This window comes from Elephas maximus, chromosome 14 (genome assembly GCF_024166365.1).
Source record: "Elephas maximus indicus isolate mEleMax1 chromosome 14, mEleMax1 primary haplotype, whole genome shotgun sequence".
In the NCBI taxonomy this organism is placed as follows: domain Eukaryota; kingdom Metazoa; phylum Chordata; class Mammalia; order Proboscidea; family Elephantidae; genus Elephas; species Elephas maximus.
This window is the reverse complement of record NC_064832.1, coordinates 91,887,882-91,915,176: the sequence shown is the minus strand read 5'-3', so window position 1 is coordinate 91,915,176 and position 27,295 is coordinate 91,887,882. Positions and strand designations below refer to the sequence as shown.

Genomic DNA, 27,295 nt, shown 5'->3' with positions numbered 1-27,295 from the left:
TGTTATCCTGAGAGATCCTTTGAAAATGTAAATCAGATCATGTCCCTTCTCTACCCTGAAATCTCCAATGGCTCCCTCTGCCCTCACTGAGCATGAAAGCCCAGAGCCTTACACTGACCTCCACGACCGCCCATCCCTTCTCTGACCCCCTTGCTCTTTCCTCCCTCCCCTCCAGCCACCCTGGCCCTTGGGTGGTCCTTGAACAGCTAAGGACAGCCTGGCTCAGGGCTCTGTCCTCCCTGTTTCCTCTGCCATGAACACTCCTCTTCTAGCTATTCACCAGGCTTGGATGGCAGCCTATGGGGAGGTCTTCCCTGATGTAACACTTCATTAGCCCTCCCTCTCCACACTGGCTTAGCTGCTTTATTTCCCTCCAGAGTCCTTGTTATTTGACACTCACTTATTTACTTGCTTATTCATTCATTTCTCCCTCACCCAAGGTAATGTCCGTGAGGGCGGGATCTGTCTGCCTCTGACCTCTGGAGCAACACCCAGCCTTAGAAGAGAGTAAGTGCTCAATAAATATTTGCTGAATGACTAGGAGGACGAATGGACAAATAAGTGAATGAATATGCTACCCGGCTCACAGTTTGCGCCTGCCTTCATGGTTTGTTTTTCTTCCACTTTCAGGATGTGATTTGAAATCTTTCTTAACTGTTGTTGATTTTGCTATTATTTCAGCTCTCTGGGACATGAGTATCTTAGCTTGAAAATGGAGGGGGTGCCACAATCTCTAAGGCCACTTCTGTCCTTAAAGTTCTGTGATTATACAGTGATTGGCTAGGCTGGTTTAAGGAGAAATCTATTCTTAGGAACTCTTCTGGAAATCTTGCCGAGTCGGCTGGGTTTGACCTAGATTTGTTAGCAGGTCTTTTAAGCTGTGGACCTAAAAGGAGTATCGGTGTTGTGGAGCTCAGGGTGTTGTCGCTCCAGAGTCCAGGTCCGAGGGGGCAGCACAAAAGGGGATCTGGGGAGATGGAGAGATGATGGGAGTTCTGCCTGCAGCACTTGGCATCTGGAAGGAGCAGGGATGAAGGGGATGGGAGAGGGACGGGATGAATGCTTACCTGAACAGGCCACAGCTCCAAGGAATTGGTGCCCCAGCGGTTTAATTCTTTCTTATTTCATTTTCTCCTCTACTATCACATCATATAGAACATTACTAGGTACCAAGACATCACCAACACTCCCCAGCCCAGTTCACAGCATGGTGGTGATAGCTGTGGCCTTAGGCCTGGATGAGATTCTGTTGTTGTTAGGTGCCATCAAGTCTGTTCTGACTCATAGTGACCCTGGGCACAACAGAATGAAACACTGCCCGGTCCTGCACCGTCCTCACAATTGTTGCTATGCTTGAGCCCATTGTTGCAGCTACTGTGTCAATCCATCTCATTGAGGGTCTTCCTCTTCTTCACTGACCCTCTACTTTACCAAACATAATGCCCTCCTGGGACTGATCCCTCCTGACAACATGTCCAAAATACGTGAGATGTAGTCTTGCCATCCTTGCTTCCAAGGAGTTTTCTGGTTGTACTTCTTCCAAGACAGATTTTTCATTCTTTTGGCAAGCCGTGGTATATTCAATATTCTTCCCCAACATCATAATTCAAAGGTGTCAATTCTTCTTTGGTCTTCCTTATTCTTTGTCCAGATTTCGCGTGCATATGAGGCAATCGAAAACACCATGACTTGGGTCAGGTGCACCTTAGTCCTCAAGGTGACATCTTTCCTTTTTAACACTACAGAGATCTCTTGCAGCCAATTTGCCCAATGCAATGTGTCTTTTGATTTTTTGACTGCTGCTTCCACGGGTATTGATTATGGATCCAAGTAAAATGAAATCCTTGACAACCTCAATCTTTTCTCTGTTTATGATGATGTTGCTTATTGGTCCAATTGTGAGGATTTTTGTTTTCTTTATGTTGAGGTGTAATTATGTTAAGATGAGATTCTAGAACTTTTTAAATGGGAGCAGCACTAGCTCCTAAATGCTGTCAACAAATATGGTTGCTGGAAGTCTGAGTGGATGTTGGTCCTGGTATTCTCTAACAAGTGAAGACCAATTTGAGCCACATGGGCCCTCAACACAGTGTACCTTGCTTGGGTTAACATATCTCTGAAGGAAGACCAGAGAGAGTAGAGCTCTTCTTCTGCTCTGGTCCCAAAGTCTGGTCACAGCTAGGTCCCTTGTCTCTGAGGTTTATCATCTGGCTGTTGAATGTACCCCAGAGAAGTTCTGCTGCAAAGAACCTTCCAGCTCTCCAAACTCCACATCCAAACCCAGCCCACTAACTCTGCAGAACAAAATTGTCTTGGCATGGAACCGGGTGTGGGATATGGGGAATGGAAATTCCAGCAGTTCAGAAGTCCCCAAAAGGACCCAGAATGCTACTCATTTATTTGAACACACAAAGATATCAGAGATTCAGGCACGCAGGTGATGGTATTTCATTAATATTTAGCAAAATAAAAGTTCCCCCTAGTACCTACCATTCGACTTCAGCTAAAACATATTACCCAGAAAATTCAGGATCAGTGGTCAATTTTTGAAACAAGGATTTTGTTTTGTTGGTATGTCACTTACCTTAAAAGAAAAAAAAAAAATCAATTTCCTGCCATACTCTTTTAATTACCACTGACAAAGAATGACTCAAGCCACAAGCATGGAGTCGGCTACAGAAATGACTAAGTCAACAATTCCTCTTATCTGTGAGGAAACTGAGCTAACTGCTAGAAATCGAACTCAACAAGAAATATTTACTGGGTTTCAACTCTGAGCTCCAAACAACAAAAGCAAACAACAACAACAAGAAAACATAGCCACAAAGTGTATATTCTACAACAATGAAAGCCCAGTAACACCAGAGTTATTAGCAACGTGATTGCTAATCACTGGATACAGGCAGCATCAGCAACACCACTTGTCAGATTATAGCCCTCCCGTCCCTTCCCTCGCTCCTGTAACAGCCTCTTCTGTTGCCTTTCCCCACAGACAGGCACTCCTCAGAGGCTGTTCACCACTCCAGCACAGCCTCCTTGCTGCCACCAGTTGTCATGATTTCTAAGCGACACCACCCTGTGCTGTGTCACCATGGCAACCATGGTCACTACTTGGGGGAGGGCAAGAGGGAAACCGGTGGAAAGGAAAAATCACAGTCACCGGCGGTAGCCCACCTTGTCACAAGCAACTTCTGAGGTGGCAGACACGCTTCTGCCCATTTTAGGGAAGATGAAACTAAGGAAGAGGCTAGTGCCCTGCTTAACTCCTATTAATGACGGAGCAAAATAGAAAACGAGGTGACCACGCCCTTGCTAACGGGGCTAGACTCCATTGTTTACATGGAGTTCACTGGTCCATTTCAGCAAGTTTGACTTAAAAAAACAAAGAAAATGACGAGGGGGTGAGTGCTTTGGTGTTATGCAGCAACAACCAAGAAATCTTTAGACATTTTTTAAAGTGCCGAGTACTCTTCTCTTGGACTACAGACACTACACATTTCCTCAAATGCATAATTTTCCATTTAAATGTAAGTAGGTTTGCTTTCCCAGGTCCACTGGCCTGGGGACTTTTCCCAGTTCTTTAATTCCCTTCTTCCAACTGCATTTCTTTTAAAAACATATCCACTTTCCTTTAAGTGTTTTTTAAGAGACACACTGCTGAGTTGGAAAATTAATAACCTGGCATAACCTGAGATACCACTCTCACGACAAGCTCTCGAATTGCTTATTCATTATTTTCCAAAATGATTTTATCATCTGTGTTCCCGTGTGCATACTTCAACTGCTCTTCGAGTGCTGCTTGTTCCTCAAACTGGTCTGATCCTCTCTCTAAAAGAACCAAGAGCTTTGAATCAAACCAAACCTGACACGATAAAATGAATAAAAAAATAAAAAAAAGGAGCCGGAACAGTACCCTTTCTGGAAAGCAGATTATCAAATGGCTACTCACTACCTGCGTATTCCAATAACCAAAATGCCTTTTGTCGTTAACAAATCTTTGAAAAAGCAACTTGGCTGTGCAGTCAATGCTTTTATATTTAAAGTATTATTCTGCTAATACAGTCTGTTTTTAACTAGGGAGTAAATGCCTCTTTTTTTTTTTATGATTACCATAAAACTCTATGTGGGGATGTAAACAATGTTTTGCTTATTGAAATGTGGTCTTCTTGGCAGTAAATAAAACGACTGACTTAAGATTGAACAAAAAATGCGCCTCTGAATTTGAAATGGTTGCTAGGAGTTAAGAGAAACAGCTTACACAACAAGGGACCCATTTGATGGAGACCTCAGTAGCTTCATCTGTACCAGGTTGTTGCTGAGACACGAGCGGTACCCTGTCTGTGGAAGAATCTGGAAGACAAACAGGAACCCTCGTAGAGTAAGGCACTGTCATTCCTGGTGTCCTGCCCGAGCCACGGTAGGGAGATTGCAACACAGATGGTGGAAATTTTGGGTAAGGCCACTCGGATAAACTCTGCAGCACTTGGCGGTGATGATCCAGTCTGCATCACTTTTTCCAGGAAGAATGACTCAGCAGCAGCAAATATTTGTTAAGCCTGGCTGTGAGTTCTTCACTGCGCTAGGTACCGTAACTAACTCGTGGGCAACCCTAACAGGCATTCCAAGGTTTCATCCAGTTTCTCAAAAAGTAGCTCCAATATTTTCAAAGAAAACTGAAAATAAAATCCTTGTCTCCAGGCTCGCAGTTTTAAGGGTACACTGTTATCTGGCTTAAGCAGACACTTTAGGCTTCCCTGAAGGTTATTATCAAGAGCCAGAAAGGAGTGCCTGAGTGTACAAATCCCTGGGTATATTGTATATGCTTCAGAGATAGCGGGCTGAACTCTCTTCGTCCCCCACGAAAAATACATTGAGCCCATTAGGTCTACCTTCTGGAAGGAAAAGGCAACCAATATGTCTTTTTCCAAAATGGAAAAGTAAAAAAAGTAAACCCAAACCCGTTGCCAGTGAGTCGTTTACAACTCGTAGCGACCTTATAGGACAGAGTAGAACTGCACATAGGGTTTTCAAGGACGAGCTGTGGACTTGAACTCCCGACCTTTCGTTTAGCAGCTGAATGCTCAACCACTGAGCCACCAGGGCTCCGTAAAAAGTAAAGGCCCTCTGAGATACGCTTGACTGTCCTTTGGGGATAGCCTAATTGTTTGTCAGAAAACGGTAGGGCTGGTAGCTAGAGGAGCTGAATGTTAGTGCTAGCATAGTCACATGGGAGCCAAGAGATTTGGGGTAAGACACAACCCCTCCCCAGGCCTCAGTTTACTCAACCATAAGAGAAGACACTGACCAAGCAGTGGTCACCAAACTTGGGTCTGAGTACCTACAAGGTCAAAGAAAGTATGGCACAGCTTATGGGAACAGAAATTTTACTTAAATAATTGTTCGGGGATAAAAGGAGCCCTGGAAGTTCAGCTCAACTGGACTGGACCAAAAGCGGAGAAGTTTCCTGAATAAACTGAATGCTTCGAAGGTCAGTGGAGCAAGGGCTGGGGTTTGGGGACTATGGCTTCAGGGGACTTCTAAGTCAATTGGCAAAATAAATTCTATTAAGAAAACATTCTGTATCCCACCTTGAAGTGTGGCATCTGGGGTCTTAAATGCTAACAAGCGGCCATCTTAGATGCATCAATTGGTCTCAACCCGCCTGGATCAAAGGAGAATGAACACCAAGGTCACATGATAACTATGAGCCCAAGAGACAGAAAGGGCCACAGGAACTAGAGACTTACATCATCCTGAGACCAGAAGAACTAGATGATGCCCGGCCACAACCGATGACTGCCCTGACAGGAAGCACAACAGAGAACCCCTGAGGGAACAGGAGAACAGTGGGTTGCAGACCCCAAATTCTCACAAAAAGACCAGACTTAATGGTCTGACTGAGACTAGAAGAATCCCAGCGGTCATAGTCTCCAAACCTTCTGTTGGCCCAGAACAGGAACCATTCCCGAAGACAACTCATCAGACATGGAAGGGACTGGACAACGGGTTGGAGAGAGATGCTGATGAGGAGTGAGCTACTTGTATCAGGTGGACACTTGAGACTGTGTTGGCATCTCCTGTCTAGAGGGGAGATGGGAGGGTAGAGAGGGTTAGAAACTGGCAAAATGGTCATGAAAGGAGAGACTGGAAGGGGGGAGCGGGCTGACTCATTAGGGGGAGAATAAGTGGGACTATGGAGTAAGGTGTATATAAGCTTATATGTGACAGACTGACTTGATTTGTAAACTTTCACTTAAAGCACAATAAAAATTACTTAAAAAAAAAAAAGGATCCCTGGTGGTGCAGTGGTTAAGAGCTTGGCTGCTAACCAAAAGGTTGGCAGTTCGAATCTACCAGCCACTCTTTGGAAACCCCATGGGGCAGTTGTACTGTGTCCTATAGGGTCACTATGAGTGAGAATCAACTCGATGGCAACAGGTTTGGTTTTTTGGTTTGGGGATAAAAAGGAAAGTTAAATAATTGAAGCAGTACTTAAACTCACTTTTATATTAGATAAAACATAGGTAATGGAGTAGAATTCAGATTTAGAAGAACTTAGCAGATAACTAAGGAGACTTCTGTCACAGACCTTCAGGTGACCAACTCCTCTCTCCCCTACTATTTTAAGGATGTTGTTGTTGTTATGTGTTACCGAGTTGACTTTCAACTCATAGTGACCCCATGCAACGAGCTGAACTGCCCCATAGGGTTTTCTAGGCTATAATCTTTAGGGAAGCAGATCACCTACCAGGTCTCTCTCTTGTGGAGCCACTGGTGGGTTAGAACCACCAACCTTTGGTTAGCAGCCCAGCGCTTTACTGTCATGCCACCAGGGCTCTTTGCTATAAGGACAGTTCAGTGGAAAAGCTTGAGAAATACTGAAACTCAGAGTCTCCAGGGCCCCATCTGCCTTGGAAATCCTAGGAAAGAGTGTTCCCTGCCAAGTAATGAGAGGGGTCTTTAGGGAGATGCCTGTGGGCCACTGGGGTTTGGTTTGTTGCTCTGAAGCAGAACACAAGGTTCATTAGGGCTAACAATTTCACCCGAATCACTCACCCTCCTCTGAGAAGAAACTATCTCTCTGTAGATCATTCAATGCCTAAAAAGGCCACGGTGTGCGCTATGGATATGCTGTCACCTTTGGGGTTAGGGATCCAATCAAGGCAGGGCGAGAGCACCTGGGCTGTCCATGACACTGAAAAGTGGCATCTACTGGGGTTCAGTGGTATTTGCTCGTATTTGATAAGAGACTCTAATAATGTGACCCTAAGAAATCATCACATTAACTGTTTTTCTCAAGAATTTGCACTAGGGCTGAGGATGATACAGCAACTAAAAAGTAGAAGACCAGAAGTACTGGATTTTGTCTGGTTATCATTACTGAACATTTTGATCAAAGATTTATAGAAGAATCCTTTTCAAAAGGGGGAAAAGGCAGAACAGAATTTCAAATTCTCATGGAATCCAGACTTCTTGGATCCGTGGAGGCTGGATGAATCGCCAACACTATTGCCCTGAGATAACCTTTAAACCTTCACCCAAAAATATCCCCTGAAGTCTTCTTAAAATCAAACAATAGTTTAGCTTAAGCTGTAAAGAATATCTACCTTGAACACTGTGCTCTTTTAAGAACTACCTATATGGGATCAAACTGACCACAGAAAATGGGAAGATTAGGTAGGAACCTTGCAGGCAGCAAGTTTACGTTAATAATGGCGGAGGAATAATTTGGAATGAAAGGGTGAGAATGGCTGTACAACCTGAAGAACGTAATCAACGTCACTGAATTGTGCATGTGGAAATTGTTAATTGGTTTATATTCTGCTGTGTATAGTCTCAACAACAACACAAAATAAAACAAATTATATGCAGAAAAGCAGATTTAGAATTATAGGTGATCTTACAATTGTCCCTACAACTGTAAGAATCAAATATAAATGAGGCAGCAGAGTAGAGTAGGGGGAAAACAAAAATTAAAAAAAAAAAAAAAAAACTAGATTTAGGGCAAAAAAAAGTTAAAATGCAAGTTTAAATCACGTATTTTGTTTTGTGGTTGTTAGATGCCGTCGAGTCAGTTCTGACTCACTGCAACCCCACGTACAACAGGACAGAATTCTGCCTGGTCCTGCACCAGCGTCACAATCGTTGTTATGCTGGAGCCCATACCAGAGGTTTAGATATTGAAATCAGATTATTTAGACGGAAAAAAATATTTTCCAAACAGAGGCAAATGTTACCAGTGGGCAGTTCAGAGGCAGAGTATATTCATATCACCATCTTTTGTTCTGGCCTAAGCTGTGACAATCAAACCTTTCATGACCTGCTTTCAGAATATGGCTATACACCTTCCTTTTCAATCAAAATGTATGAAAATCTTCCATCATCCTTAAAAAATGGAAACATCAAAAATTTTTTAAAAATTTAGGTGTGAATGATACTTTACTTTTTCAGAGAAATCAGAAATATTAACAAACACGCAAATGATTCAGTATTATAATAGTTTAATCTAAATATGTAAATGTTTCTTATTCAGCAGCATTCAGTAGTTAAATCATATATATTTACAAAAATTTTATTGGAAAACTATAAAAAAAATCTAGCACACTTTCTAGAATGTAGACTTCCAGAGAAAAGCACATAATTTCTAAAATAAGTATTAATGTGTTAACTATGGTATTACCAGCTCAAAAGAAAATTTGTGCTTATTAGTATGTGATAAAGGGAGGAGAGACTAGAGGAACTTTTTTTCCTGAAATGAGTGGGAAAACTACTAAACTTGAAACCTAATTAATGTTCCTACATTTATCCAAATAACTCCAGACTTTTATCAAGAAAGAGACTTTCACGAGGACACAAGGAACTGCAGAGGTGGGAGAGAAGACCCTCAGGCAATGAGTGAACGGGATCCACAGCCAATGTTCACAAGTCTGTTTTCACTCACATGTCACAGATGCCTAGTTTTAACTCATACGTATACAGTAATAAGATCATACTCACTTAAGTATATACATTCTCACTTGATCTCGTTTGATCAAAGCATAAACATTTTTGAGTGCAATTATGTGAACAGAACTGTCCGGCTCTAAAGAGGCTATGCTGAGATTCTGTAGGGCTGGGACTATATTTCTTTATTTCTTTGCACAGGGTTCAACAAATACTTGTTCAATGGCTAAATGATGGCTGAAAAGATGAAACGAAGCAAAAAAAAATTAGGTGGTTCTCTTTATTTTAAATTTACTTAACAAAGCTATATTTTCTATCAAGTAGGAAACTTACGTGCCATCAGTTTTAAATGTACTGTCCTGAACTCTGTTTTTATACCATTAAACGAATATTTATGAGATGCCTAGGTGTCTTAGATTTCAGTTAGCAAGGTGAAAAATCTGCTGCTGGTGCTATAATTAGTTTTAGATACCCTAGGGAAAACATGCATTGGCAACAAGACATAAAAAATAGAGAAACCTCAGGCACTAATGATTTATTTTGGAAAATTTTTAGAAGATAAACTGTTCAAGATTTTCTAAAAGTCAAGGAATGGTGTAGCCATTAAATATGCAACAGAAATACATGGAATAACTAAAGAGGAGAAAACATTATTATTTTCTACAGATGATATTACATACCCAGAAAATTCAAGAGAATCAAGTTTAAAAAGCACAATGAAAAAGTGAGTTTAGCTAAGCTTCCGGGAATAACTAAATAAACATAAATTAAATCCACAGTTCCCTAGCTATACTCAGGTAGAAGATATGCCGGAATAAAGATTTGGTTCCCAACAGCATCATAAACCACACTGGGAATAATGCTGACTGAATGTATTGGACATACATCAAAACCCAGCAAGCTTAGAGATATGAAGCGATATTTGAATAAAATTGAGATATATTTCTAGATTAGCATTCTTATTTAGAAATATTAGTTCTTGCCAAGCTAATCTGTAGATCTAACACAATCTTAATAAACTCTCAAAGGAATTTTTCATTATTGGTGGTGGGGGGGTGGTTGTAAGAGTGAGAGAAAGACACAAAGACAAATGGCTCTGGCATTTATCTGAAGAAGAAAGAGACGAGGACAGAACACAAATTTCTGTGAAAAAAATCAGAATATATGGAATTGGCTTTATGGATGGATACATGTACCATTAATCTAAAACAATTAGTTTGTTACTGCTGAAGAAATACATAAATCAATGGAATTGATGGGAAAAAATCCTGAAACAGATCCCAGTATATACAAGAACTTGGAATACAAGATAACCAAAACCCAAATCCGTTGCCCTAGAGTCAATTCTAACTGATCAGTGACCCTTAGGACAGAGTAGAACTGCCCCATAAGGGTTCCAAGGAGTAGGGCTCCGTCACAATATAGAGGCAGAGGGAAAAGGGATTAAAATGATCAGAGATCTATCAACAGATATGGAGGTCAGAAAACAAAAGAACCAAGTCATGAATTATTTATTCCCATCGAGAGAAAAAATTAAAAGAACAAATGGAAAAGCAGCAGTAAGTAAAAGGTACAGCTAAGGAAATCTTGCGAGGTTCCAAAAAGAGCTGGGAAAGAAACGAACCCCAGGCAAAACCGAGGAAAAGATCTGAGAACTTTGAACACTCTAGCAATCACAAAGACAAAGACGAAATCATTTAGCCCTTCTTCCTCAGAAGAGTTAACTACAAACAAATCGAATGGCTTCTCCTTTGCAGTACAAAACATTAAAAACCCAAAAAAAAAAAAAAGTCTACAGGATTTTGAGGGAAAAACTTATTACTCCCAATAATACACTCGATTGTGTTATATTTCATGCATTAAGATGAAAAATGTTCTCAGATATGCAAGGGATCAAAAATACGTACTAGTACTCAGAAATCTCACTTTGCAGGATATATTCTAAAGGAAAACTCAGACACGGGAATTAAATGTTTCACATATCGGAATGTTAATCTCAACATTTTAAAAAAAAAAAGGTCACAACTGTGGAGTCGATTCCGTTTCACAGTGACCCTATAGAGCAGAGAAGAACTGCCCTATAGGGCTTCCAAGGCAGTAAATCTGCAACCAGGCAGCCTGAAAATTTCTCCCGAGGAGTGCCTGGTAGGTTTGAACCATTGCCATTTCAGTTAGCAGCGTAGTGCTTAAACACCGCACCACCAGGGCTCCTAATCACAGCACAGCTTATGAAAATAAAAAATAAGAACTGACATAAATGTTAAGCGAAAGGGAAACACTACCTACATTATGGTACCTTCGTATTATCAGGTGTTACGCAGCTCTTGAAGAACAAGTCTCTAAGAATGTATAATGTAGTGGCCAAATGCTTACCATGTGATACTAAGTAGTATATACTTTTTTTCTTGAAGAAATAAATACCGTATCATCAGAAAACAAAATAAAACAAACAAAAAATCTGGGACAAAAAATTCTAAAAATGTCCCCTGGGCTTTTGTGCTTGCAAACATGTCGTTTCCTCATTTAAAATGCACAATAGGTCAAATGTCACTGAAATCTAGGGACATTTATAAAATATGAATACCCTTTCCAGGCTAAATATCCTCACGTGCAAGAGCAGTAGAATAAGGAAGTCACATTACGCAGCTAAATCTGGACACAATTTTGTTATTGTAAACCACGCACGGTCAGACTATGTTGTCGTTAGGTACCACAGAGTCTGTTTGTTCCAACTCATAGTGGCCCCATGTACAACAGAACGGAACCCTGCCTGGTCCTGCGCCATCCTCACAATCGTTGTTACGTTTGAGCCCACTGCTGTAGCTACTGTGTCAACCCATCTCGTTGAGGGTCTTCCTCTTTTTTGCTGACCCTCTGCTTTACCAAGGGTGATGTCGTCCTTCTCCTGGGACTGAGACCGTACAATAGGCACATCACATATCGTACAGCGTTTTCCAAATTATTTAGCAGAAATTAAAATAATAATAAATGTTACTGAAAAATAAGTCACAAGGTAAAAGACAGTTGAATATTTAAACAACTTGATGTTAATTTAAATAATTCAAACACAGTGAGTCGGTTGTGGTGGGAGGGCTGGCCAACTTTGAGGAAAAGAGATTAGCTAAAAGAAAGAATAGAGTGACAATGGCTTGCAAATTGTAGCTTTCTAATAATAGTAAAATTTGCATAACACTTTTCATAGAACTTGGCATAAAAATGTTAAGTTATAGTTGCTTATTATTACTACTACTAATAAAACATAACTAACGTAAAATTAACCACTAAAGCACCATATGTGAGAGTTTGAACATTACATCTAGGATGAGGCTCCGCCTTCTCTTAACCTCCTTTGAACTTTACAGCCTCTTAGAATAAAACCATGAGTTGGTTCGATTCCAACTCATAGCGACCCTATAAGACAGAGTAGAACTACCCCCCGGGGTTTCTAAGGCTGTCATCTTTACGGAAGCTGGCTGTCACATCCTTCTCCCAAGAATAGGCTGGTGGGTTCGAACCACTCACCTTTCCGTTAGCCGCCAAGTGCTTTTACCACTGTGCCACCAGGGCTAAAAGGGGAGATTCTAAGGAACAAAAAAAAAAAAGGTATTTGGATTTTATTATTATGAACAGCAATACTGAATATAAAGTTTCTTTCTTCTTGTACGGTGACCTACTTATCGACAGGCCAAACTATTTTAGAGTGTGTGTGCATTTCAGTATGTGTTTTAAGTGGTTAGAGATATTATGATACGACTCGGTCCTTTTGGTGACCCACAGTGCATATTTTTGAAACGGTCAGTTAAGGTTTGGGATGAAATATGAGTCCTTGAAATTAGAGACCCTGTAATCACTGCTTCATGCTTTAACCAACTAAGATATTTAACCATGTACAAGAGTTTCAAACATAACTATGAAATATTATGAAAAGTAAATTGTTATGCAAAGAATAATTACATGTTAAATCAGGAGTAGTAAATGTGGGAAGGAATATTTACCGAGAAACATTGTTTCCAGAGCAACATAAAAACACTCAACTAGAATGAGGGTGTCTGGTGGTAAGCTTTGATGAAGGACTTGCCATGTATGCTTTGACTCAGACTAAATGTTTTCTAGGTTTGGATAGTCCTACATTTGGAAACCCTGGTGGTGCAGTGGTGCAGTGGTTAAGAGCTCAGCTGCTAACCAAAAGATAGGCAGTTCGAATCCACCAGGTGCTCCTTGGAAACCCTATGGGGCAGTTCTGTGGGGCAGTCGCTATGAATTGGAACCGACTTGAGGGCAACGGCTTACGGGACATTCACAGGTAGAACAGTTGGCCTGGCCTACAGTTTCAAATATTAACTGCTTATGAAACTGTTTAAAATAAAAAATGATGCCCATGAATCAAGTGTGGTTTAAAATATGGAGTAAGTGACATTGTTAATTAATCATTCTGCTTGTTTAGCTGTTTGACTAATGAATGAACTAAAGAAAAATATCTAGAGTTCTAAACAGTTTTCAGATAAGCAACAGCACTTCTTAACCAATTATAACAGTTTACATTTACATTCAAATGGTAACACCCCAGCTTGTATCTTTAACTAATCAATATTCTAGAGAAACCAATATCAAAGAAAGGCCCTGTCCTGGGCCTGCGGGGGAAGGAAACCCTGGTGGTAGAGTTGGTAAGTGCTTCGGTTGCTAACCAAAAGGTCACCAAGTTCGAATCCAGCAGGTGCTCCTTAGAAACTCTATGGGGCAGTTCTACTCTGTCCCATAGGGTTCCTATTAGTTGGAATAGACTTGACGGCAAAGAGTTTTTTGTTGTTGTTGGGCCTAAGAGCAGAAGCCCTGGTGGTTTTAGTGGTTAAAGTGCTCAGCCACTACCAAAACGTTGGAGGTTGGAACCCACCAGCTGCTCCACTGGAGAAAGACGTGGCATTCAGCTTCCCTAAAGGCGACAGCTTTGGAAACACTATGGGCCAGTTCTACTCTGTGTTACACGGTCGTTGTGAATCAGAATCGACTCAATAGCAATGACTTTTTTAGGCCTAAGAGAGAAAAGCCAGGGCCGTTGGTGGTTCAGTGATAAAATTCTCACCTTCCACACGAGAGAACCAGTCCCCTTTCTAGCCAACGCACCTCATGTATAGCCACCACCAAGCCACCGCCTGTTGCGCACGGGGCCCCCACCAGTCACAGTCAACCCCATAGCAGCTAACAACCACAGGCCTTAGGGTGTACCTCTTCTCCTGTCCCTCTTTTCAGGGGAATCAAAGGACACCCCAGAATTATAAAAATTAGCATAGCATTTTAAAGAAAAAAAAATCTGTCTGTCCCTTGAGGGCTTTTACATTATTAACGTATAGGTAGGGTTCAGATGCTTGTTCTTCAAAATATTCTTGAAAATAAACAAATAAAGCCCATATGGCAGTTTTTAATGAATTATTTTTTTAAAGACATATTCTGGGCCATCTCAAGGCTCTCTGCACATCTTAATTAAAATTGTAATATGATTATTATCATTAATATCGTTGGCCGGAATTTACACAGAGCTTTACACAGTTAAAGTGCTTCCAGCAGGCACTAACTCATTAAATCTCAGGGGCAGACAATAGGTACTCAACAGATTGGTTTGGAGACTGGCAGCGTGCACCATGAGGAAGAATTGCAATTATTAGCTTTATTATTTAGTCTACGGACCACTTTTTTTGCGAAATCACTGGTGTCAATCTCGTTTTGACTATAAATGATTCCGATTCACAATCGCCTTCATGCTAGTTACAAACTAGCGATAAGTAGATTAACAAAATCTACTGGCTTTGGGAAAAAGCTGACTGCACCAGCCCATGGTACTGATAACTGTGTCCTTCCACAGGAAGGAAAAGGCCCATCTGAGGGAGCCTGTCCTGGAGTGTCATTCTGTACAATAGGGCTCTTTTTCTTTACAGGGTCAAAGATTCAGCAAAATAAATTAATAAAAAGCCTTCTCAGAGAAAAAAAAAAAAGCTTCTCTCTACCACCCACCCCTCTGCCCCCTCCCACCCAAAGATAGAGACAGAGAATTTTAGCAACAGTTTATTCACGGTGGTTAACCAAAAGCGGGCTTCCTCTTGGATTAGAAGTACAATTTAAATACTGTATAAAATGTCAGGACACTATTCTGGTTCCTTACACACGCTGCTGGTTTTATTGTACTTTACAGTCTTTAGGATCCTAGAACACTTTCCCCTTTCTAAGTTTTAGATAATTTTCTGGCATAAAGAGTAGGCAGTCACATTCCCTATTTGAAATAAAAAGGTAAAGTGGTTCACGATAAACATTTGGAGTTCAAAAGGCATCCATCCACAAACCTTTTTTTGAGAAATAATAGCAATAGTAGCTGATATTTATTGAGGCTTCACAGAACGCCAAAGCTCTAGAATCCCTCTTAGTCAATATATATACACAATCACTGCCAGAGTCCCATTTAAAAGTCGGGACAAGTGACATAGGGTTAATTTCTGAATGCCAAACAGAAAATTTCCGCCGACTTTAGAGCCTTGCTTGGCTTGGGCTCAAGATTTAGACTCACCTCAAATGAACAGTCTGACCTTTCTAAGCCTCACTTTTCCTATCTACAAAATGGGACAATACCACCTATCTCTCACTCTCAGGGCAGGCAGCAGGATTAAAATAGAAATAAATAATATTTTGAAAGTACTTATCAATCTTCCTAGAATAGTGAGTGCTTCAAAAGTGTTAGTTCCCTTCCATGGTCCTATTTGTTATCTGTTGCTTAACTTCAAGAGGAAAGAAAATCTTGCTGCTGTGTGGACCCAGCCGTGTCTTTCCAATTGGCTTTCGCAGAAGGGAAAACACACACACACACACGCACACACGTTCACGTACTTTCAAAAACTGTAATAATAATGACTGCACATGAAATTAAAACAAGATATTAAAAAAATTTTTTTTCAAAGAGTTCATTCCAGTGTTAATAGCCTCCCACCTCCAAAATACCACATTCAAGAGATAGAGCAGTTGTAATTTATTCCTCAAACTTAGTAAAAATAAAAATTCATTTTACATAACTTCATTTAGTAAATCCAACTTAATTTTATCATTTAGGACCTAAGTAAATGATCACAGTTAAATGGCCAACACGCACATAGAACCTCCAACGACTGGATTTTAGACACACGTGTAAACTATGTTCCTTGAGCGTTGCGGTTTGCACTTGACAACTAACTTAAAGGTTGGTGGTTTGAACCCACCCAGCAGTGCCTCAGAAAAGGGCCTGGCCATTTGTTTCTGTAAAGATTATGGCCAAGAAAACCCTATGGAGCAGTCTCACTCTGTAACACATGGGGTCGCCATGAGTTAGAACTGATTCTACGGCGGCCAACAACAACATAAACTGTCACCAGCATCACAGAGGTCACTATCACTTTGTAATCGATTCTGGGGACAACTTTGTGAAAATTCTGACTGTGCAACAATTTGGAAGGGCCTATTTATAAATGGATGGCACTCAGCAGCCCTCCCCGCTTTCCACCTCCTGCGTCCGTGGCAGACATCACTAATGGACCCCAGCACTTTTTCCCAGTGAGTCTCGACTTGGCACCCGAGAAATTCTCAAAACGAGTTTCTAGGCAGGCAGCCACCACCAAGTGATCAGAGTTCCCTTGTGAGTTGAAACCACCCTAGACTAGGCTAAAGGTTACCTTTGAACTACTTACGAAAACGATCATGTGTGCAGAAGGGTACTTGCTGAATAAATGAATGGTCTTACCAAAATTCTAATGGGAATATTTACCCTGTTTATGAGACTAGGCTTCTCTGGCACTTCATTATATTCATTTAGATATAAATACCTGTAATACCACTTATAAATCATTCTTATGTCTTCATTATGAAGAACTTCTCAAGGGTCGTTATTAGATAAAATACTCTTGGCCAGTTCAAATTTGCTGGATGCAGTTCTAATTAGTAAAACTGTACATCTTTATGAACAGTCTATAATTCAGGCTCTTCGGTAATTAGATTGAAATGAAGTTTTTATTATATTTCAATTTCGTTTTCTATGATAGCGGATAAATATAAGCCTACCCCAGTGCAACCTGACGTACCTCTCACCAGATAAGCCTCTGTTTTTATGGGCGGTGTAAAGATGTACCCAGAGCTGATTTCTCCAAAACAAGCACCCTGAAACAAATGTCAGATTCTTTGACCAGCGTGCATTAGCAGCAAAACAAACAGGCCATTCTATGTGTGGCAGAGAATGAGATCACAAAGCCAGTAACGAACAAGGCACATTATCAGTTGGTCTACATTGTAACACAAAGGCACAAAAGGGCTGTTAATACAAGAAAAAGTCAAAAGTTTCCTGGTTCTCAGTACACTTCAATGGCGTGGGGGGTCATCCTGAATGTAAGTTGACTTGTCTCTATTAGTGTCCGTATTTTTCTTAGCAGACGACACGTCTCCCTTCGCTCTCCTGATCAGTCTATTCAGCAGCGTTATTGGGCACTGGCCTAGTTTTCTCTGTGTCCTTCAATTTGAGGCTTTTAAAATCACAGCCCGTGTTTATCCACAACATGTTTGAAATGCAAGGGGACTTAAATCCATAGCAAGTCTCTGTACGAGTGCTTTCTTTTTTGGTAATATTTGAAATACACTAAATGTAACTAAAGAATCGCATTGCAATTTTACAAGCTATTATATGACCTAATCGTGTAAATTCGCCTTTAAATGGTGCGGAATTCTGAAACCACCATTATTCAGTGTCACATGAGAGGAATAGTTTTTTGATGTAGTCATGTTCAGCCAGAGGGGAGGGTGAAAGCCCTGACCGCACTGTGGCCCAGATGGACGGTGCCTTTCCTTGTCCGGCCTTTTTGATGCTGTGGACGCGGAGGTGTGGGAGAACAAGCAGGGCAGCCAGTGAGAGCTGGGTTGACTCTACCCTTTCTTCTTGCTACTTCTGATGAACAATCACAAAATCAGATCCACCCAGAGCACAGACATCTCACTCGCCCAGCCCCAACCACAACGAGTAAAACTGTCTTGGTTGTGTGCCTGTCCACATTATGCTATCTGCTGGCAAATTTAACTCTTTAACTCATGCGCTTTTACTTCGAAGGGTAGGAAAGAAAGCCTCAAAAAACAAAACTATCTAACTGCTCAGAGCTCAATGGCCTGTGAGTTTTCGTTCATAGTTAAGACAAGAGAAGCACTGTTACCATTAGGAGCCGTCAAGTCAATTTCACCTAGGCTGTACTCTTTATAGCATCAGGTCGCCAAGCCATTGGGTGGGTTCAAACTACCAACCTTTTGGTTAGCAGCCGAGCGCTTAACCGTTGTGCTATCAGGACTCCTCAAGAGAAGCGTTCGGAACATCCACTCAAAGGATCACGCTAAGGATGAGGCGGTTCCGACACGCTTCTTCCCTTTCTTTGCTTGGTGTCAGTCAGCGCATCCTGCTAGACCCAGGTCAAACGGCCCTTCTCAAAAAATCATTCCCAATCCTGTCTCCACCCCCACTGCCCAACAGAGGTGGCCCTGCTTCCCCTGACCGCTGAGCCCTGTCTACTGCAGTCCTGGTGTCCGTGAGGTCCACCTGGCGCTGGTGTGCCTGCCCAGCACTAGAGCGTGAGCCAGCTGAGCCGAGCTCCCAGGCTAATGCGTCTCTGCAGCCCAGCACCAGGCACAGCACCTGGCACATGCTGCTACTTGTTGGCTGACTGAGCGATTGACTATGAACAATTCAGGAGAAAATCAAAAAAATAGATAAATAATTAAAGACCTTGATTGTTCACCCTCCAGGATAAACTGAAAACCCATCTGCCTAAACTACAAAGGGATGGATGCGTTCAAAGAGTATTGTCTTATGATCATCTTTCTCTCCTGCATTGGCTGTCCAGGCCTGCCACTGGCCAGAGCTGCGAACAGTCACCTGGGGCGAGGGTGGGGGAGGGAATGGCTGGCAGCAGTAACACTCTGAGCTCGTGCCAAAGCTCTGGGTCAAGGCTGAGTCCCCCACGGGAGCACATCCACTCCGTGGAGGGTGGGCTGGCCCTGCGTGGTCTTCTTTCATTTCTCCTCCCACCAGCACCACCCTCGGAGGATGACATCAGCGGAAAATGCCTCCATAAGACATGCCAGTTATAGGAGCATCCCCACAGATCCAAGCTTAACTGTACTCAAACTGTCAGTCAAGCAACACAAAGCAGGAAAAAAAGAACCCAGTCCTGCTCATTCCAAGCTATTTTAACAACTCTTAGGTGTCTTCCACCCTGGGAGCCCAAAGACCAAGGAACTCCTATTTCTTGAAGTGTTCACTGGAATGAGTGTTCTTCTTCTAAACCCTAAGGTTCTTGGGGGATGGGAATGCCACTCCTGTTTCTGTGTCCCCCACAGGGCCCAGGTCAACAACCAGGTACCACACCGCACCCTGCAAAAGTCAAAAGCTCACGGTCAGCTCACATTTTGGCTGGGAGGTGACAGATAGCAGGCCTATTGATGCCGCTTTTGTCTAGCTGAGAGGCCTGGATGTAGAATCCCTGAGTGGATCAAGGGGCCTCATCTCAGTTGGCCCGATCCAAACCAGAGAGCCGAGTATAGGGATGCCTCTGAGGGGAATGAGCTATGAAGCTGGCTGATGGTCCCCGAAAAATGATCAAGCTTTGGTCAAGAAAGATAGAAGATACCTGAGCCAAGTGCCTGCTCATCACTTTCCCCTAGACCCAAACACCCAAGAGCACAAGGAAGAGAACAATGAATTACCTTTTGGGTCTCGGAGGCATTCTATTATCAAAGTTTCTATAAGTCTAGGTGTGTACATACCAAAAAAAAAAAAAAAAACCAAACCTATTGCCATCGAGTTGATTTAGACTCACAGTGACTCTATAGGACAGAGTGGAACTGCCCCATAGGGTTTCCAAGGAGCACGTGGGGGATTCAAGCCGAGTTCTTAACCACTGCACCACCAGGGCTTCCGTGCATACATGAGTTTGCTAAAATCCTACCCATTTTACTGCAGCACCCTGGGGTTGAGGAAGAGGGCTTCTCTGGGCAGTGGGAACACAGGCTCAGCCGTCCCTGTAGGAGACACTGGAAGTGTTGTGAATCAGACAACTTCCTTTCTGAGGAAGCCCATGTGTGCACACAATAAGAACTCATTTCCTCTTGTTGGCTTTTGTTTGAGCAGTTTCCTTTGATATGGGATGTCTTCCGCTCTCCTTCAAAGTTATCTAGATCTGGGCATCCTTCTAAGCTCAACGTGAGGCCCACTCCAACTGGAGTCAGGCTCAGCTGATTTAACATTGGTGGCCTCTACTTTCCATCTCAGACCTCTTACAGAGGTAAGCATCCGGGCTGTCCACCCAGTTATTCTCATGGTTCTCCATTGGCTTTAGTGGTGTATGTGTGTCTGTGTGTGTGTGCGTATGTGTGTAAATGTATATGTCCACTCCTCAGTGCAATTCCTGGGTACCAATCATCTTTCTTTTGTTTGCTTTGTACAGTGTCAGGGAACTAGGCACACAGCTGGATTTTAATTGATTCTCTTTGAATGGAGGGAATGAGCCTTTTGAAAATAATTCACCATGGATTTGAAGATTTACAGATACACTTTGATTTGTAAAATTTGGAAATCTTTCTCATTTGAAAGCTGAAGCTGACAATTTTATAATCCCGGGTTATCCTAACTCTCTCTTTGCATGCCCTCCTTTATTTTTGAATTTCTTTTTCATTTTCTGTTCTCGTTTCTCCCTGTGTGCTGATCAAATGGACTCTGCACCAAGCTTCTCTCCTCTCGTTTGTGTGTGACACAAATCTCATGACCCGCAGTTCCAAGCAAGCACCTAACTTGTGAAAATCTCTCAGCTGCTGATGGGTTCTCAGTGGGATAAAAGACCATGTGATACTGAGTCTTCCAACACAGGCAACTGGGTCACTACATCCAGGAAGGACAGGCTGGCTCCAGGAAACACCTTGCTTGTTTATTTTCTAGTCAACAAAGAGCCCAGTCTTTTCTCAGAGACCAGAGGGTAGAATGGATTGGCAGATATCATGGGAGTGTTTCTTGGCACCAGAGAAAATTCATTCATTCATAAATGCATTCATTCATTCATTTCCAAAAGTTTAAGCTCAGGATTTTAGTTCCAGTGTGAGCCAGTTACCATCTGTTTGAATGACCCCAAAACGGCCTGAATGAGGACAGAATCCATTTGATCTGTGCCAAAACAGCTCAAAGCAGGGCTCGAGTGAAGCTGGGTCAAGAGCTCCATTTTCACACATGCACTATATGAACTCTACAAATGTGGCCCAGCCTTACTGTCCTCAAAAGCCTTTGCATTTCACATCCCAGAACTACACAGTTCCTTTGGACGGAAGTAATACGCAGTAGTGTCTTATGATCCTTAGCAAATACAAGCAAACAAGCAAACCCAAAAGTCTAGCGTAAAAGCCTTTTGTAGAATCTAAGATTTTCTAGCATCTTGATTAAAAAAAAAAAGTATGAGTGATAACAAGACTTTAAGAATTTGCAGAAGTTCCTACTCTTTCTGGGAGCCTGTAGCACTAATTGGACATCATTCTCCAATAGCTTCACCCAAATCGATATATCTTATTATGCCTGAGCGTCTGTCCTGTGAAGTAGAGAAAATTCTTTCCATGGGTTATTTCATTTAATTCTAGTCATCACCCCAAGAAATGGGTATTATTATCCCATTTTAAAGATGAGAAAAACTGAAATTCAGATGGATTTTTTTTAATTTAGCTGAAGTCGTGGATTGGAAACCCTGGTGGCGTAGTGGTTGAGTGCTATGGCTGCCAACCAAAAGGCTGGCAGTTCAAATCCACCAGGTGCTCCTTGGAAACTCTGTGGAGCAGTTCTGCTCTGTCCTATAGGGTTGCTGTGAGTTGGAATCAACTCAACAGCGACAGGTTTGGTTTCTTTGGTTTTGGTGGATTAGCCCGTGGCAGAATGAGAATGTGAGTGAAGGGTTTGAGTGGTCTTCTAATCCTCGTGCCAGGAGGTGGGTGGTCACCTGTGTTCAAATCTTTCTGTGTTTTTGCTGCAAATGTAGATTCTTGGGCCCCGCCTTAGACTTCCCAGATCAGTTTTGGGGGTTGGGACTTAGGAATCCATCTTTTTGGACAAGCTTCCCAAGAGTTTGTGCAGGCAAGGAGAATATCTTTTGAAGTAACTGGGAAGAGATTTTGAAATGTGTGTAGAAAGCGAAGACAACCAAGGGATGGAGTTGGGTCAGGGGTGGGGAAGCAAATGAATCTCAGAAATACAGCCTTGTCACAATGGCTGCAAAATCTCATTCTGGCCCTGACGGAGGGCATGCTGGTCTTCTACTTAGTTTTCAAGTGGCCCTCAAGGGCAAAGAAATAGGTCAACCCATTTTGTGGGATGTACTGTACATTCTGCGCAGCCGAACATCATCAGAAGCATTTTTCTTACAGCAATTAAGCAACTAGAAACTTATTTTAAAAGTTAGCATGCTCCAGATAACTGCCCAGTTCATGCATGTCACCCTTCACCCCTCTCTGCCCATCGCCCTCATCGGCCAAACATCTTCTCTGAGGTTTCAGTGACAGACAGTCCTGGCTGAAGGGGCTGGGGCTTAGATGGTCTCTCTTCAGTACTAATGTACAACTTCACGGAAATGTGTACACTCTCTGGGGAAAAAATGCATTCTTCCTCCATCTGTAATAGAAACTTCAGGATAGATAGACGACTTTGAAGTTCTGCGAGTATGACTCACAGCTAATAACTGCCTATAGAAATGCCTGTCTCAATACTAAAACATTTCAATCATACAATCATATTCCGAAAAAATTTATTGAACACTTACCAGTTACCAGGTAATGGTTGAACTTTAAAATGCATGAGGATTGCTACAATAGGAAGATTTAAAAATATTCCATAGGTAATATCTATATTGACGTATTTTGTTTTATAGGAGAAGGGTGTTAGTCTCTTAAAAAAAAAATCATAAATTATCTTTTTGCTGAACCCAGTGGGATGAAGGAAAAATAATAAAAGTACAGCAAATACCATTTGTATGGCACTTTAGAGAGAAGCAGTAGCCGTTTTATTTTAGTTAAGCCTGTAATGACACAAAGCTAATATTTTAATTAATAATCTGGATTGATGTAGTATGTTGGTATCTCCCAATCATGATATTTTTAATAGAGCAGAACTCATTTCAAGGCAAAGGCCCCTGGAGCCTCCCTGGAGAAGCATCTAGACCTCAACTGACCATCTTCCTTCAACCTTGTCTGACGTTTTTCACCCTTCCTGTTACAGCACAATAGGACCTATCTCTGTAAACTGTCAGGAATCATTTCTCCACAGTGGCCTGAGCCATCCACCACCTCTTGTGGCCTCCTCTGGATCAGAGCCCCACCAGGTGCCCCCACTATTACCTTCCCCTCAAACCTAAACAATGTCAGCTTAGCCCTGATTCCTCTCGTCACCTCTCTCTCCTTTTATCGCTCTAAACCGTCCACACTTGCTCCCTAAACTTTTTTGCTTTCCGCTCTCCTGGTACCTTGGGTTCAACCTCCTGCTCACCATTCTTCTCAAAGTCTTCTTTAAAGGTTAGTAGGGTCATCCCCCATCCTGGAACATTGCGAATTGTCTTCTCGGCGGGCTTCTCTGCCGGTACAAGTGTACCTAGGAAACCCTCTGGGATGCAGGCATTCCCCAAACCTGTGTCCTCAGCCAATTTCTAGATTATACTTGCTTCCTTAGCTATCTCAACTCATTTTATGATTTCATATATCATCCCTCTGTGGAAGTATCTGGAGCCCTGGTGGCGCAGTGGTTATGAGTTCGGCTGCTAACCAAAAGGTCAACAGTTTGAATCCACCAACCGCTCCTCAGAAACTCTTTGGGGAAATTCTATTCTGTCCTATAGGGTCGCTATAAGTCAGAATTGAATAGACGGCAGCGAGTTTGGTTTGGTTTTGGTTCTGGATGAGTCTGGAGCCTTGGTGGTGCGGTGGTTATGAGTTCGGCTGCTAACCAAAAGGTCGGCAGTTCCACAAGCTGCTCCTTGGAAATCCTATGGGGCAGTTCTACTCTGTTTCATAGGATAATTATTAGAATAGACTCGACAGCAATGTGTTTGTTTTTTTTTTAATGGATGAATCCAAGGTCCCTGTGTGGTGCAAAAGGTTTTCGCTCAACTGCTGACTTAAAGCTTGGTCGTTCGAATCCGGCCAGTGGCATGGCAGGAGATAGGCCTGGACATCAGCTTCTACTAAGATTATAGCCAAGAGAGCCCTAGGGAGCAGTTCTACTCTGTCACAACACATGAGGGTGCCATGAATCGGAATCGACTGGACATCAACTAACAACATGGATGAATCCCAAATATACATCTAGCTCCACACTCAGCCTAGATCTACACTTCAAAGAGGATGTCTCAATTCAAACTTCCAGTGACTAAAACCAATCCTACTGTTTTCCCCCACAAATTCATTCTACTTGCCCGTTCCTGTCATTGGCTCTGGTAATACTTCCGTTATCTAAGTTTGTGGTCTCCAGGTCATCTTTTACTCCCTCCCTCTCCCTTGACTTTAGTGCTATTAAACTGCTGCTTTACTCAGTGTACTCGCCGCCCTCCAATTCTCATTGCTAACACCCTAGTTCATGCCTTCTTTACTTGCCTGTTGTTGCTGTTGTGTGCTGTCAAGTCGATTCCAACCCATAGCGGCCGTATATGACAGAGCAGAACTTCCCCATAGGGTTTCCTTGGCTGTAATCTTCATGGGAGCAGACCCTTAAGTCTTCTCTCACATGGAGCACTTGGTGGGTTTGAACCACCAACCTTTTCGTTAGCAGCCAAGTGCTTAACTATTGCATCACCAGAGCTCCTTCATTACTTGACTGCAATTCCCTGCTTTAACCTGTGCTCACGGAATTAGCTCTCTAAAGTAATGTCTCACCTCGTCATTCACCTGCTCACAGGTATCTGGTGGCTCTCTGCTGCACTCTGAATAGAATTCAAAACCTACAGGCTGCCATTCGAGGCTCTCCACAATTTAGTCTAAGACAAGCACTTAGCTGTACCCCCATATGTGCTTCCTAACTGTGCCATGCGCTCCAGAGAAACTTGCAAGGATGGCTTCCTATAGGCACACGCTGTGATCTTCCCTTTCCTTCAAAGGTGAAATCTGGCGTCCTCCCCTCCATCATGCCCTCCCTGCTTCCCCTAAGCCGTAGCAATCTCCTCACAGGGCACCTCACACCTTCCTTGTGGTGTGGATGACCTTCTGCCATGGTGATCTATTTACACAACTTATTTGTTATTAAAAAAAAGAGCATAAATTCCTTGAGGGGAAAGGAAATGGGGAAGATTTAAGAAACACGTTCCTCTTCCCGCTACCCAGCCGCCTTTCGCACACTGTTCTTCTGCACAGTTTTTATGTTGCTAAGAAAAACCTCAATAAGTAGAACACACTTTGCCTGGAAGAGCAGGTACATCAACAATGTGGTTGCCACTGACAAAAGGTGGGTGTGCACTGCCTCCTCACGGGGCGCTCCCCATGTGCAAGGTACTTCCTGTACACTGATGCTCCGAATCTTCACAGAAGTCCTGAGAGGTGGGCAGTATCATCTTGGCTTCTGTACACGAGGAAGCCAAGGCTCAGAGTAACTTGGTAAGCTCTGTGCCTGCTAAACAGTGGAGCCCAGGATTCAAATCTGAGTCAATGAGCCATAAGCTTTATTTATCTATTTCTGGGAAATTTCCTCAACTAAGAGCATAGTTTTTTTTTTTTTTGTACTTTAGATGAAGGTTTACAGAACGAACTAGTTTCTCATTAAACAGTTAGTACACATATTGTTTCATGACATTGGCTAACAAGCCCAAGACATGTCAACATTCTTCCTTCCCAACCTTGGGTTCCCTATTACCAGCTTTCCTGTCCCCTCCTGCGTTCTTGTCCTTGCCCCAGGGCTGGTGTGCCCCTTTAGTCTCGTTTTGTTTTATGGGCTTGTCCAATCTTTGGCTAAAGCGTGAACCTCAGGAGTGACTTCATTACTGAGCTGAGAAGGTGTCCAGGGGCCATACTCTCAGGGTTTCTCACCCATAAGCTTTAGATGCCCTGACTGAGGGTGACCCCACGCACAACGGAATGAAATGCTGCCCGGTCCTGCACCCTCCCCATGATTGGTTTCAGATCAGAGCACTGTGATCCACAGGATTTTCACTGGCTGACTTTCGGAAGCAGATCGCCAGGGCATTCTTCTTAGTTCATCTTAGTCTGGAAGCTCTGCTGAAACCCGTTTAGCATCACAGCAACATGCAAGCCTCCACTGCCAGACAGGTGGTGAGTGCACAGGAGGTGCACTGAGCAGGAATCGAACTCAGGTCTCTCTCATGGAAGCTGAGAATTCTGCCATTGAACCACCACTGGCCTCATTTTGCCATCCCTAGGCACCCTTATTTACTTCTTGAGATTCTCACCCCCTTTACTTAAAGAGACTATTACTCACTGTCATGGACGGAATTATGTCCCCTCCTCCCAAAAAAATATGTGTATCAACTTGGTTAGGACATCATTCCCAGTATTCTGTGGCTGTCCTCCATTTTGTGATTGTAATTTTATGCTGAGAGGATTAAGGTGGGATTGTAATACCAGGCTTACTCAGGTCACCTCCCTGATCCAAGGTAAAGGGACTTCCCCTGGGGTGTGGCCTGCACCACCTTTCAACTCTCAAGAGACAAATGGAAAGGGAAATAAGCAGAGAGTTGGGGACCTCATCTCACCAAGAGAGCAGCACCAGGAGCAAAGCGCATCCTTTGGGCCTGGGGTTCCTGAGCCTGAGAAGGTTCTTAACCAGGGGAAGATTGAGGACAAGGACCTTCTTCCAGAGCCGACAGAGAAAACCTTTCTTGGGAGCTGACGCCCTGAATTTGGACTGGTAACCTACTAGACTGTGAGAAAATAAATTTCTCTATGTTAAAGCCATCCACTAGTGGTATTTCTGTTATGGCAGCACTAGATAACTAAGACATTCACCTAGGATCAGAGAGCAAAAATCTGCAAGGGCCATTGTAATCTTCGTTCCACCGTTTCTTTGACTAGTCTTGATTGCCAAATAAGAAGAAAAAAAAAGCTTACTTTTTAAAATCAATTTATTGTGCCCTAAGGGAAAGTTTACAAATTAAGTCACTCCTACAAAAAGTTATACACAACTTGCTATGTACTCCTAGCTGCTCTCCCCTAATGAGACAGCACACCCCTCCTCTCCACCCTGTATTCCCTGTGTCTAAATTTTTTTTTTTTTTTTATTCAACCAGCTCCCGTCCTCTGCCTTCTCAGCTCACCTCCAGACCAGGACTTGCCCACATAGTCTCACGTG

General features: G+C 42.6%; 1 protein-coding gene across 6 annotated transcripts in view; it reads right to left on the bottom strand.

Moving 5' to 3' along the window:
* MBNL2 (muscleblind like splicing regulator 2) overlaps nucleotides 1-27,295 on the bottom strand; it is a 194,308-nt gene that overhangs the window by 147,820 nt on the left and 19,193 nt on the right. The window contains exon 2 of one of the 6 annotated variants that reach the window (XM_049853125.1): nucleotides 12,466-12,524. The exons of the other annotated variants lie outside the window; for them this stretch is intronic. The gene's annotated coding sequence lies outside the window, so the exon portion shown is untranslated. The remainder of the gene's footprint in view (nucleotides 1-12,465; nucleotides 12,525-27,295) is intronic. 6 annotated transcript variants of the gene reach the window in all.